Here is a 14,124-nt window from a genome sequence, read left to right as displayed (position 1 = left end):
ACATAATGACTGATGTAGTACTAAATCTCATGACATTTTGGTTTATCCACAACTATAAAACAAAAATTGTATAAAAACCAGTTTGATTATGTCCTTCACTACCTGCAACTCTAATTTGAAATTAATAGTGAAATATAAAACAATTTGGTTCATTGGAAGTGAAATAATTGCTTACTAATCCATTTTGTCAAAAATAAAACACCAAGTTTCACAAATTCATGCTTCATGAGATGTTTAAATACCAAGCAGCAGGATGGTTTCTAAGAAATATTTAATCACACTGCTTTGTATACATTATATACCAGGTGAGACGGTGACTATGATGTCATGGCACTGGAAACCTCAAGAAGTAGCACCTTTTTTCCTAACTCATTCAGAACCAATTGAGAGACAAGTACAGGGATCAGGAAGATTGATTTCAAAATCTGAGTATTTTTTTTTTTTCTTTAACTGATAAAACTTTCTTGGGGAGTGTTGGCACAGTGGGTTTGCTAATATTTTGCCCTAAATTAATCAGGCTTATTTGTCTGGTCACAGAGATCCTTCTTTCCCACATAAACACCACTGTTTTTTATTTTTAAAATTTTTTATTAAAATATTTTTTAGGGCTGGGAAGACAGCTCAGTTGATAGAGTGCTCTCCTTGCAAGCACAAGGCCCTGAGTTCAATCCCCAGCACCACAAAAAAAAAAAAAAAAAAAAAAAAATTATTTTTACAGACCACTGTTCAATGGAGCAGAGTCTATCTTGCTGAATTTGCTGCTTAGCCAGAAAAGCAGTGAGAATGCACTTTCCTGCGTAGGTGGACAGAACGGAAAGAGACTGGTAGGCCTGGCCCAAGCTACATTTGTGCAGTATTTCTTGGAAACTAATCAGTGAGTCTTCTTTCGTAACTGTTACAGACCAAATTGTGTTCCACCCTTTATCCGCAATGCATCTCCATCTTCTAAGTTCATGTATGTTGAAACTCTAACCTCCAATGCGACTATATAATTGAGGTTAAAGAGGTGATATCAGGGTGGGGTTCTAATGCTATAGGACTGGTGTTATTTATAAACAGAGGAAGAGGCATGAGGGATATCTGCGTGCAGAGAAAAGGCATTGTGGAGACACCAGGGAGAGAGGCCTCAGGAAAAATTATCCCTGATAGAACCTTAATCTTATAATTACAACCTCCAGGACTATAAGAAAATAAATGTCTGCTGTCTGAAGCACTCTCTTTGTGGTATTTTGTTATGACAGGTCTAGAAGATTAACACAGTCACCAAGAGTACTACTCTAGTGTGGGTGTCCCTTTGTGGGAATGCCAAGATTGGGGAATGAGCTTCATTTTAATGGGGGCTATTGTTTCACAAATGTTTATTCTATCTCTTGGATGAGATTATGGTCAAAGATCATGTATTCGCCTTCTTCATCTTGGCAAAGCTAATGAGCATACAAGTAGTCGGTAGAAATTTGGAGAATAGTAATGCTTTTTGCATTTGTGGTGTTCCCTGACTTTTAAATTTTATTATTTTCTCTTTCCTAAATTCTGATTGTGACCATTTTTATTAGTAGTGCAAGAAAATGAATTCTCCAACAAGACAATTCTGCTCATGTGGGTGGATTTCAGTTGTTGTGTATTTATATTATATTGCCTTTATCAATATAAAGCTACCAACTGAAAGAATTGGAAGATGAAAATTTGATGATTTCATTGCACATACCAGAAAATATAGCTCCTTTTGGGTTTATGTTCAACATATAATTGGAGTCCATTTGCATTTCTTAAAGAGATTTTTTTATTTGAAATATTTTTAGACTGAAAGAATTGCAAAAATAGTGGAGGTTCCATATTCTCCTCACTAGAATCCCCTAATGTGGATGTATTATGTAGCCAAAATGCAATTACAGAATCCAGGAAATTAATACAGCCAGAACCCATGAATGAGTCTACAGATCTTGTCAGAATATTACCAGTTGTCCCATCACTGTCCTTCCCCTGGGCATTTGCCATAGCAGACTTAATTGCCCTTAATTTCCCCACTAATGACAATTGCTCAAAAATTGTCTTTCATGACCCTTGTGCTTTTGAAGAATACTTGTCAATTATGTTGTAGAATGTCCCACAATGTTTATTTGAGGTTTTCTTGTGATTAGATTGAGGGTAAACATCTTGGGCTAGAATTCCTCAAGCAATGAGACATTTTCAGTGCATCATATTATGTGTGATGTTGATATTATTAATGGTGATTGTACATTGGACCACTGGGTAAAGGTGGTGTCTTCCAGGCTCTTCCATTGTAAAACCACTATTTTCCATTTTTAATTAATAGGTAACTTGTGGGGAAATGCTACCAGGCTATGAAAATGTTCTATTCCTCAACAGACTTTCACCCACTAATTTTAACATCCATTGATAATTCTTGCTACTGACAACTATTTCTGTGGTGCTTGCTTAATGGTGACTTTTCTACCACCCTCATGCCCTTTAATTTATTAATTGTAATTTTTACAGTAAGAAAGAACAGTTTTTTCCTCAGTTATATATTTATGTAGGTAGGTATGTATGTCATGGATATAAATATGAATTTATAGATATTTCTATTGTCCTATTTGTTGTAGTTCAGTAATGTTATTTTATTTCAAGAATCCATTTTAAAAACATTAGTTTTAAAATACACAAATTCTAAATTAAAAGAATGTGAAGTGGTCTATGTCATTCCTCAGAGTTAGAATAATTGTAGAGACAGAAACATACCCCCAAAGATACAATATTATATTTATATGATACCTTAAGACATCAGTAGAAGGCATAGCAAGAGATGATCTTTGATTACAAAATAAGGCAATGAGTGTTCAAGTACCAAGTGGAGAGAAGGTCTCCATGTGCTCTGCCAAAGTGCTGGCCACCGATGGCCTATTCCTCAAGGGCCTGTGTCAGGTCAGACACAGGTCCTTTTAAACCCATTCTAAATTGTATTAAATCCAGGACTGTGTTTAATACATTAATCTTTGAATATGGGAAAAAGAAGTAAGCCAATAATTGTGTATACTTCATTTTGTGAAACAATTGTGTCTCGAAAATATCCTATTCTAACATAAAAGTTTTATAATTATGAATTTAAGTGTTTTTAAATCTCCCATAAGGAGTATTACTTTGCCAAGTGAAAAATCTTCTCTTTATCTGATTTTAGCACATGAGACTCAATATTATAGGTTTTTCTTAAAATTAGCTCTCCTAAATTGAAAATATTTAAAATATTTATAGAAGTAAAAATCATAATGTAGAAAAGGTCTTATGAAAACAATCAATGGCATAATGTCAGTTTTCTTTATGGCTGAGTAATACTCCACTGTGTAAATATACCACAGGGGAAGGGGAGGTACTGGAGGTTGAATTAAAACAAGTTATATTCCATGCTGTTATAATGATGTCAAAATGGATTTTGTTGTCCTGTGTAAACTAAAAAAAAAAAAAAAATTTAAAAAAAGATAGAAAGAAGAAAACCATCAGTGGAAATTTTAAAACACTGGGACAATTGAGTAAGTTACATTTCAAATTATTTCGGGAGAGAAAAATTAAGAATTTAAGAAGTATCCTTGTAAACTAGAACCTACTTTCTCTCCCTGTAGAAAAATATTTCATTATTGATTAGTTGACCTATTTCTTTAAAACTAATAACTTAGTCTCCATGGTAAAATCAAAATATAACACAGATATTAAAGAGCATTGTGCATCCCAGGTAAATATAATTATGAATTCATGCATTTTAAAATGAAGTGTTTTTCATTGGTTACCGAACATTTGCTTCCAGTACTTTGGTTTCTTTGTTATTATATGAACTATTGAAGTTAGGTCCAAAATTTTTTTAAACGAGGAGGCTATATTCAATTACAGGGTTTATCACAGAGACTCCAAGCCTGTGATCATGCTTAACTCATTCATTAGTGTAAACTTGTAAAGCTTTTCTTTGCAGTTCACTGACTTAACGAGATTTTTTAAAAATCAAACTATCCTTTTCAAATATTGTACGTGGGTCTGTTCCCACAATCAGAAAGATCTGATAGCCCCTCTTCAACATCTTGTCTTTGTAGAGTTGCACTTTTTTTTTGTAATCTAATGAATACCAATGGTGAATTCACACAAGAAAATAATGTATTTAATATATCTTGTTACAAGGAATAGGTATGCGATGTTGAAAAACTGGGTGCTGTATTCTATACTTGATACTTGAATAGAACTTGTATCTTCTTTTTTAGTCAGCAAACTGCAAATATTATACTATTTAAAGGAAATACAACTTCCAGAAAAACCATGTTTGATTATCTTTAAGAAGCCTGGACAATGTCCTCCAGGTCCATAGGCCTCCTTCTTGTTTATCTGAATCTCAAGTCACCTCTTTATACTTTCTCAGGAGTGTGAGCAAGTGGAATGTGAGAAGGTGTCTCTGAATAAGCCAAACCACATACAAATGACATGGGCAGGTTTCATCTTCTAGTACTTTCTTTATCTCTTTTCCTTTCCTAAAGATGTGGCTACCTAGCTATTTTCCAGGACACATTGGGGTCAGTTATTAATACAATGGATGCCAAACAAGAGATATAAGTGTAACAAAGGGAGATCTAATGAATACATACATAATACATATATACATATGTGTGTATGTTTATATGTACATGTGCACACATTATGTGTTTGGATAATTCAAAAACACATATGCCATATATATATATATATATATATACACACACACACGTATCTTCATAAATATCTACATGCGTACAAAACGTATGTGTATGTATATGTGTGTGCCTTCACATATGTGTGTAGTTGAGGCCAAACAGTCTGGAATGCTGAAAAAATCTAGATTCCAATTTCACTTATGTCACTTATAAACCAGTCAGTCTGCATAAGTGCCTTCAAGTTCTGATTTCCAGTTTAGTGCTATGAGAAATTAGTCTTGTTCTGTTTATCCCAGCTTTATTCTCTGGCAGAATTAGAAGAATCAAATGGGATTTTACATGTGAAAGGATGTTATTCCGTGTAAAGCACTTATTTGTAAGCTAACACTCATTGATTCATTTGTTAATATAAGTACAACATGGTCTCCTGAAAATGTGTACAAGACAGTGTTTATGAACTCTCTTTCAAGCAAATTAGTCTAAATGGGCATAGGAGCAAGGGGAACAGGCAGGTAAAACAGGAACTTACATGCAGTATGATAAACCTGATAGTAAACTCCCAATGGTATAAATTATTTTGGAAATATATGAGGGGAAAGGAGAGCTAAAGGAAGGTTTCTAGAAGGAAAAGCTTCCTGAGCTTGGTCCTGCAGAGTGAGAACGAGTTCTAGGGGTAAAGTAGGGAGAGTAGAAGAACAAAAGTCATTTTGAACAGAGAAACTCATAAGCACAAATAAGGAAGATAAGGAAGGCACAGACTATGTAGGGAATCAATGAATATGTCATTGCTGTTGAATAGTTAAGTCCAGAAGTGGTAAGACGAGTAAGAAACTGCTCAGGGGGAGCTTATCCTAGAGAAGAATGGTAACCATGGAAGAGTTGCCAGCAGGAGAGTTGCTTGGACTGATTTCCATTTCAGATAAATCACGTGGCACTGTATGATAGATGTGTATGATAGATGTAACGGGGATAAGACTGAAAGAAGAGAGACCTGAGGAGAGGCCGTTGTCATAGAATAAGTCAATTCTTCTCATTTGGAGCTGGAAATTCTTTTGGGGGGCTGGGAGGGTCATTCTATACATCATGGGATGTTAGAACATCCCTAGCACCTACTCACTAAATATGAATAGTATTCATCTTCCAAATGTCTTTGGATGTTTCCAAATATCACCTGGGGGCCACAGTGGCCTGGTGGAGGACCATTGGCCTGGGTGACAGTTGTGAATGGTCACTCTAGCACTTGGTAATAGGACTAGAGAATAGACAATAGATTCTAGAAGGGTTTAGGAGGTTTAAAAACGTTCTTGAGGGCTGATATTTTGGAGATAAATGAGAGAGGAGGGAGTAAGAAATGACTCATAGATATTTGGTTTTGTTGACAGACTGTATGGTTGTGCCTTTCACAAAGATGTCTGGTAAAATAAGATGGGCATCTCAGTGAATAGGACACAAGAGCATCACTGGGCTACTTCCTTCTACTCAGCATCAGTGGGTTTACAAATATCAACCTTTATCCCAAGTGAGAGAATATTACTGGGGCAAGGAGAGAGAGATAGAGAATGAATGAATAGCTTTGTTGAATAGATGAGAAAATATCTGGTTTCTAGAAGGCTATAAAATTGCCCAGTTCTAGAGAACAAAAGAGAAAGAGGCATTTGCATAAGTCTTCCAGCTTCAGCAATGGTGATATGTTTAGTTGCTCTAGGGAGAGCATTTTTCAGGACTGGAAAATGAAGCAGCAGTGAGTTCAATGTATATTTAAGCTATGGTAGCTCTAGTTTTGTTTTGTTGCTTTACAGGTTTGTTCAGGAAGAGGAGCAAGAGGGTTCTATGGTAACAAGGCGGGGGGGAGTCCTCAGGCATGTATTTTCTCAAAATGGAGAATTTTGAACTTTGGGGGCACTAGAGGACTAAAGCAAATGGTGGGGAAATGGGGAACCCCAAGAATACTGAGTTTGGAAAGGTCAAGGAAAGAGAGAGAGAGAGAGATAAATTTATTCTGGATAGTTCTGGACAGTAGGAGAACTACATCCTTTGAACTTGAAGGGAAGAAATAAAGGAGAGAGGCACATGTCATTATTATATTTAAATTTGTAGTTAGGTGTTCTGAAAACTGAGGAAGATTATGACTGATGTCTTAATTTTTGTGATGAAGAGCATCTCCTATCATTTGCTAAGAGTGAGAGCCATGGAAGTTATGAAAAGCAAAATAACTAAGAAAGAGAACTAAGGAGGAACTCACCACCAGCAAATAAAATGAAGCACAGCAGAGCTGCATATAGAGAGCCTGAATTTATAGTTCCTTGGTTTTTCTCAAGCCACAGTTTGATGCCTGTGTATGCAAGCATAGAAAGTAAGCAAAACAGTGTATTAGTCTTTTTTCTGTTGCTATAACAAAGTACCTAAGGCCGTTTTACAGTCCTGTAAATAAAAGAGGTTTATTTGGCTTGTGATTCTGGTGGCTGGAGGGTCCAAACAACATGTCATTAGGCCCCTGGCTGGAGCACAACATGGAAAAGAGGCCAGCCTGTGAAAAGGAAAGACCACATAAAGACTGAGGATGCTACAGACAAACCCGAGCGATTTTACAAGTTTTTTTTTTTAATTAATTAATTGTTTATTTTTTACAGACTGAATTTTAATTCATTTTACACAAATGGGGTACATCATTTTGTTTCTATGGTTGTTGGTTTTTATGTTACACAGACACAACCATCAGGTGGCTCCCCCCGACCTACCCACAACCATACCTTTTAAAAGCCTGCACTCATTATTAGGAAGGTCCATTATCCATGAATTGTGATTATTTCTGTATTCTACTCCTAGAGAACAATAGGTAATTTTACCAGAGAATGACCTTTAAAACATTTTAAAAAGTTATTGCCAATCAGGCTAATTGTCAGATGGAAAAAATCCCCTTCTGTGATAAAACTAACTCCTTTATTGATTGTTATCGGTAAAAAAATGTATGCCTATAGATGAATCATCTTGGCTTGAATCTTTCTTAGCTTCCATATCTCCCTGCAAAATTACTGGATAAGTTGATTTCTCCAATCTCTTCTGGTTCTAGGTTTCTTCTCTTCTGTGATACAACATGGAAAATGTGTTGGATAGGAGCAAGATCCAATTTATTCAACAATTTCTAATGAAAATATAGTGCAGTAAATTGACCAAATAAGCTTCCAGCCCAAAAGATCAGTCTGTTCATAGATGACTCAGAGATAACAGAAAAATACAATCAAAAGCTTTTCATCACTCTTTAGAGGATAAAACTAAGCCAAATGATACCATTGGAAGAATGCAAGTGGAAGATCCTCTTTTTGAATTGAAGTCTTATCTAATAGGGTTTGGGTTAGTTCCTGAACAAATAAAGTTTAAAGCTTTGGCTTGTCTCCCTGTAAGATGAGAGAGGGTATGAAAACAGGTTGACTCATTTCAACAGAATTTTTAGACCTAACTAAATGAGAAGACTACATATTGAGACTTCAGGACTGTGTTTTTCTATTTCCATAGTTTTAGTAACGTGATGATGAGCAACCAGTCTAATTTTCAAGTCATGTCTAAATGTATAGCTGATTTGAAAAATTCAATGAAAAACACTTTGAAATGTCCAAGTCTGGAGAGTGATCATTTGATTTTGTCTGCCTGATATCTGATAACAAACTGAACATATTTGCTCTTTTAACCACTCATAGGCACCGTCTTCTTGTTCATATAATTATAAGTACTTGAAATTATTTTTCCTTTGAGAGCTCTCACAGTATATTCTCAGTTGATCTCAGGGGTCTCAGAAAAGTAACTTTCTTTTCTTGGGTCACCATAGAAGCAAGGGAGTCATTTTCATTTCCACGTACAATAAATCAATCAACATTTATAGAACACCTATTTTGTTCTGGGCCTTAGGCTAAGCAATGTGGTGGATACAATGATGAATAAGATATGATCTCTGCCCTCAAGGCAAGCCAGGCTCTTAGACAAAAAGATACCAAACAAACAATTCGGGGCAGCGTATGATAAGTGGTAAATGAGTGGCATGGGAAATATGAGGTCTAGTGTTTTGGAGGTGGGAGAGATCATTTTGGCCTGAGGTGGCGAGAGTGGGCTATGGGGAGATGACCTGGACCTTGGAGGATTGGGGGTTTGCAATAACTAAGCAGAGAAGAGGAGAGCACGGCAGGCAGAGGGAATGGAGTGAAGAGAGCTGGAGCTGTGTCAGTTATCTGACCAGGAACGCAAGGAAGCAGCCTCTGCAGGCTCTTGCGCATGTCAGGCTGTGCACAGGGCAAGAGGCTGGTCTGCATCATAACTGAAGATGGACAGGTACATGATGGCACAGGCAACACCGGGGGGCAAGGTGCAAGACTCCTCATCTTAGATGCAGAAGTAATGGGTTCTGGTCTTCTGGCCCAGGGAGAGCCACAGGGGCACAGAGATTGGCATCTGGGGGCTGCTCCCCCAACATGGAGGCAAAACCAGGGAGCGCAAAGAACCTCAGAATCCTGCCATACACAGCAATTTATTCATTTAATTGTGCCTCAGGATCCTCACTTTCAAATGAGATGAAATGATCTAAATAATCTCAGAAGTCTCCAGGTTTTATTTTCGACGTGTCTCTGTGAAGGAACCCTGTCTTAATCCTCTGAACTACTTGGACTCTTTTAAAGGATTCAGTTAACAACCAAGGCTTTTTCATTTTATTTTTGTTATTCAAAATAGTAATCAAAATGACATAAAACCGTTTTACATAGCTATTTACTAAGTATAGGTGGAAACAATATTGGTGATGGTTAGGCCCAGTACCTGGGTTCCAGTTCTAGTTGTTTATTTAGTATTTTTGTGACCTGAAGTTACTTAAGTAACTTAATTTTTGCAAACCTCAGGTCTCTTTATCTGAACAAAGAGGATGACAATAGCACCTACAGATGATGATTTACCATAAGATTAGACATGAAAGTGCTTGGCATGGTGCCTGGCATGTGGAAAGTGTTCAATAAATGTTAGCTCTTTTATCATTATTAATGTAATGCTGTTAGCTGTGGTTGGCATTTCTTAACTTCTAAAAATGATTTTAAAGAATTAAGAAAGATGGGAATTATATTATCAGGTAATTATAAACCTGGAAGTGTTGTATGCATTATAGATTGACAAGCGGTAATAGAAAGGAACCCAGCAAGACTAGAAATTTGAAGCAGAAAATAACTCAAGTTTAAAACAGGAAGAAGTTAAGTGCCTGGAGATAAATGATTAGAAACAGAGCTGTCCAGTGAAAGGGAGAAGTGCCTCAAAAGCCCTAGAGTCACAGTAAACAGCACCTGGAAACTGAACCTGCAAAGTGATAAGATGATACAGTTCTGGACGCTGGATTATTAGAAAGGTGTTAACCAATAAGGAAGAATGGGAAGTAGAAAAAGAGGGCTCCAGGGACTGAAATTTGATTGAAGATTTTTGAAAACTAGACATCTGTATCACTGAGAGCTGTTTCTGTCTTACAATATGCTTGTCAGGCATGCGGATCGGAGAGGTAGAAACATCAGGGAGGGTGATGAGATAAAAGCGGAAGACGGGCAATGTCCTCTCATTGTCCGCAGTGGGATCAATTCAAGTAAAGGAAAACATTTCTAATGGCCATCCTCCCCGAGGATGCATGGAAGCCATTTACATCCCATCAGGACAAAGCCCAGGAGAACACACTGCGGGGAATCGTCAGCAATGGTGGGGACTAGAAAAGACCACACTTCTGTTAAAATTGCAGGGCTCTCTTTGTGGGATGTCACTGTGACTCAGACAGAACAGCCTGTTGGATTAAATGAATTAATATTTGCATAGTGCTTAGAATAGCTTTTGGCACACATTAAGTGTCATATAAATGTTTGCTAAATAAGTGAATTTTGAATTTCCCAAAATATTTGGCAATCAAACCAGAAATCATTAGTCTCACTTCAGTGATGAGCAAATCTGCTTGCCAGCTGAGAAGGCAATCAGTTATAACATTAAGTCAAGAAAATTCTTTGGAAAGAGCATGGCTATTGTGCTGTGATCTTACCAAAATTACTGAGACTGGAGGTCAATTTATGGAAGAACCCCTGCTCTGCAGGTAGAGTGAAAAGTTTAGGAAGAAAACTGTACAAAATTTCACAAGATTTCTGTGCTGAAAGACCATTACTACTGAGAGCCTTTGGGATACCAAGCCCCTTTCATCTTCTGCATTAAACATTTGCTCAGCATTTGCTGAAAGTTTACTGTTGACTATGACCCTTTGGTTGCTCTGCAGCTGCTGAGCCGCTAACATGCACCTGCATGCCATCTGCACCATCGCCCCGGGAATTCAGGGAGGTCTGCCTTTACCTGGAAACACCAACAAAGACCACTCTTCCATAGACAGCTCTGTTAGACTCTACCTCTTCATTATTGCCAGACAGGTCTCTACCTCAGAGAGAAGTTTGGTTATCAATGTTATAAATTTTCTCTTCAAAAAAAGATCTCTTTGTTGCTTTCTGGACTTTTATGGCCTTTGTTTTCTCTTCATATTTTTCCTCAGAGTATATTCAGGGCTTCCTTTTTTCATTCCTAATGATCATTTATGGAGATTTCAGTGCCCTGTGAGTGACTGGATCACTTTGAATTTGTACTAGTAAGGGAGTCAGTCACCCTAGACATTCTTCTAAAGTCAAGAACGTCTAGTTGACTCTCTTTCAGACTTGAGCCTCTGAGAAGGTCAGCATGGTAGAAACAATCCAAACAATGAAGTTGTTGGGCAGAGTCTCAAACCCAGGAAACAGATTCAGGATCTTTACAGGTAAAAGAAGATGCAAGATGCACTTGGGATAGTAGACATGCTTTATTCGGAGATGGCAACCACCCATAGCCAGTCCCCAGCTCCAGCTTTAGCTCTAACCAGTTCCATTTAACCCCGAGTCCTTTCCATAGTCCTTTTTCATATGCAGGTGAAACAAAGAAGGCACATTACCAATAGGTAACATGAGTGACCACATGTTCAGAAGCAAATGTTTATGACCTTGGATACATAAACTGAATCAGAGTGTTTATGGTCTTGACTACACACTAAAAACACAGCCAGCTGGAACCCTTAGCAAGGGAGCCTAACTAAAACCATTTGGGGTCTGCCCTAATAAATGAGAGTAGCCAATGCTTTGATCGCAAAAGACTTTCCTGTGGGTTATCTCCCTAAAGTCCTTACAACTGTACCAAGTGGTGAGTATGGGGAGCATTACCATCATCCTCCTTGTACAATGAGTAAGTTAAATAATTTGCTTGATATTGCACATCTATTTTGTGATAGAAATAGAACTCCAATCTGGGACTTCTGAATGAAAGTTACAAGCTCTCTGTTTCTTAGGATTGACTTCGCCATCCAAAAATATAAATTATATTTTAAAATTTCTACTAGGTTAATTTTTTTTTTGCTATGAAGTTAAGAAAATACTTTATATATATTTGTATATTAACTTCTTATCTGATAGATGGTTCACAAATATTTTCTCCCAGTTCAATGGCAGCCTTTTCATTTTATTTCCTTTGCTGTGCAGAAGCTTTTTAGTGTGATGTGGTCTCACTTGTTTATTCTTGCTTTCATTGCCTGGGTGTTTGGTGAAATATAAAAAAAAAAAAAAAAAAAAAAAAAAAAAAATTGCCAAGGACAATATCAAGTTTTTTTCTCTTATTTTTCTTCTAGAAGTTCTAGGGTTTCATGTTTCATGTTTAGATCTTCAATCTTTTTTGAGTTTATTTTTATGTGTGGTATAGGATAAGGATCCTGAATAGACATTTCTCTAAAGACGAAGAACACCAAAAAAAGACTGACAGCAATATGAAAAGGTGCTCACCATCACTAATGGCTAGAGAAAGGCAAATTAAAAGTATAAAGAGATATCACCTCACACCTGTTAGGATGGCTGTTATCAATGCAATAACAAATGTTGGCCAGATTGTGGAGAAAAGTGAACCTTTGCACAATATGGGTGGGAATGCAGATTGGCACAGCTATTTTGGAAAACAATATGGAGGACACTAAAAAAGCTGAAAACAAACTATCATATGGCCCAGCAACCTCTCCTCTGGGTATATATACCCAAAGGAAATGAAATCACTACCTCATGGAGATATCCATGCCCCAATGTTCAACACAGTCATAAAAGCAAAGGTAGCCAAGAAGGCATAAAAGCCAAGATGCAGAAAGAAACAACTTAAGTGTCTGTCAATGGATGAATGGGTAAAAAATTGTGACAAATAATAGAATATTATTCAGCCTTAAAAAGGGCTGCCATTTGTGACAATGTGGAGGAATCAAAAGGACATTATGCTAAGAGAAATAGTTCAGTCACAGAAAGAAAAATATGACATGATTTCACTTTCATGTGGAATAGAAAATAAAATCCAATCAACCAACAAAACCCCTGAATACACAGAAACAGAATAAAATGGTGGCAAGAAGTGTGTAGGGAAGTGGGGGGATAGAGGTCAAAGGACACAAAGCTATGGTTATGTCAGAAAAGTAAGCTTAGAGTTCTAATGAACTGCATGAAAAGTCCAGCTAATCGGATTGTATTGTACATGGAAGTTTGCTTAGAGAATGGATTTTAGATAATACTACCATAAAAATGGCAATCATGTGAGATGGTGAATATGTTAATGTGTTTGACTGTAGTCATCACTATGCATGTCAAAACATCATGTTGTACATATTAAATATTTATTAAAAATTTTTTAAAAAAATAAATTTGAACTAGGTTAATTAATGGTGATACTCTTCTGGTGGTCAAATTACAACCAGCTTTCTCATAATGAGATCAAAAGATTTTCCTGCAGGTTTTAGCTTTTAGTTCTTCGTTTAGTCCCATTTTTAAATATTCCATAACTCACGAAATCCAGTACTTCCATTTATTTATTTACTTTATTGTGAAAATACCTCTAATTGTCCCCTTATTTGGAATATTGTCTCCAATATTTGAAATTATCTTTTACTTTTTTCCTATCAGTTTAAGAAAACAAACAAACGTGGCTCCTTGATGTTTTCTCTTGCACTTTTTTCATTATTATCAAGATTGTGTGTTGCTCCTGGTGTTTACTAGTTGTTGTTCCTCCTGTAGAATTTGCATTAATTTCTGATTCCAGAGATAACAGGTAACATCCTGAATTTTATGTGGTCAGTTTCCCTGGAAGCGACAGCACCTGTGAGATGTGGGTTATTTTTTAAAAATACATTTTCTAATTTCCCATTAAAAGCTTCTCTAGTTCTCTAGGTTCCAGATATTTCTCTGGGGATGCTTGAATGTGCCAGTGATTTCCAGGGCATGAATTTCTAGGTTTGACATAAACCTTGCTGTCATGAAATTATACTCTGATGTGGTACCTGGTGGTGTTGGGCACTGATTGTCAACAGTTTGCATTTTTCAACCTGTTTGATTTAAAACAAAATAAAATAAAATAAAATAATAAAGAC

This window comes from Sciurus vulgaris (genome assembly GCF_902686455.1).
Source record: "Sciurus vulgaris genome assembly, chromosome: 1".
Taxonomy (NCBI): domain Eukaryota; kingdom Metazoa; phylum Chordata; class Mammalia; order Rodentia; family Sciuridae; genus Sciurus; species Sciurus vulgaris.
This window is presented reverse-complemented; position numbering follows the sequence as displayed.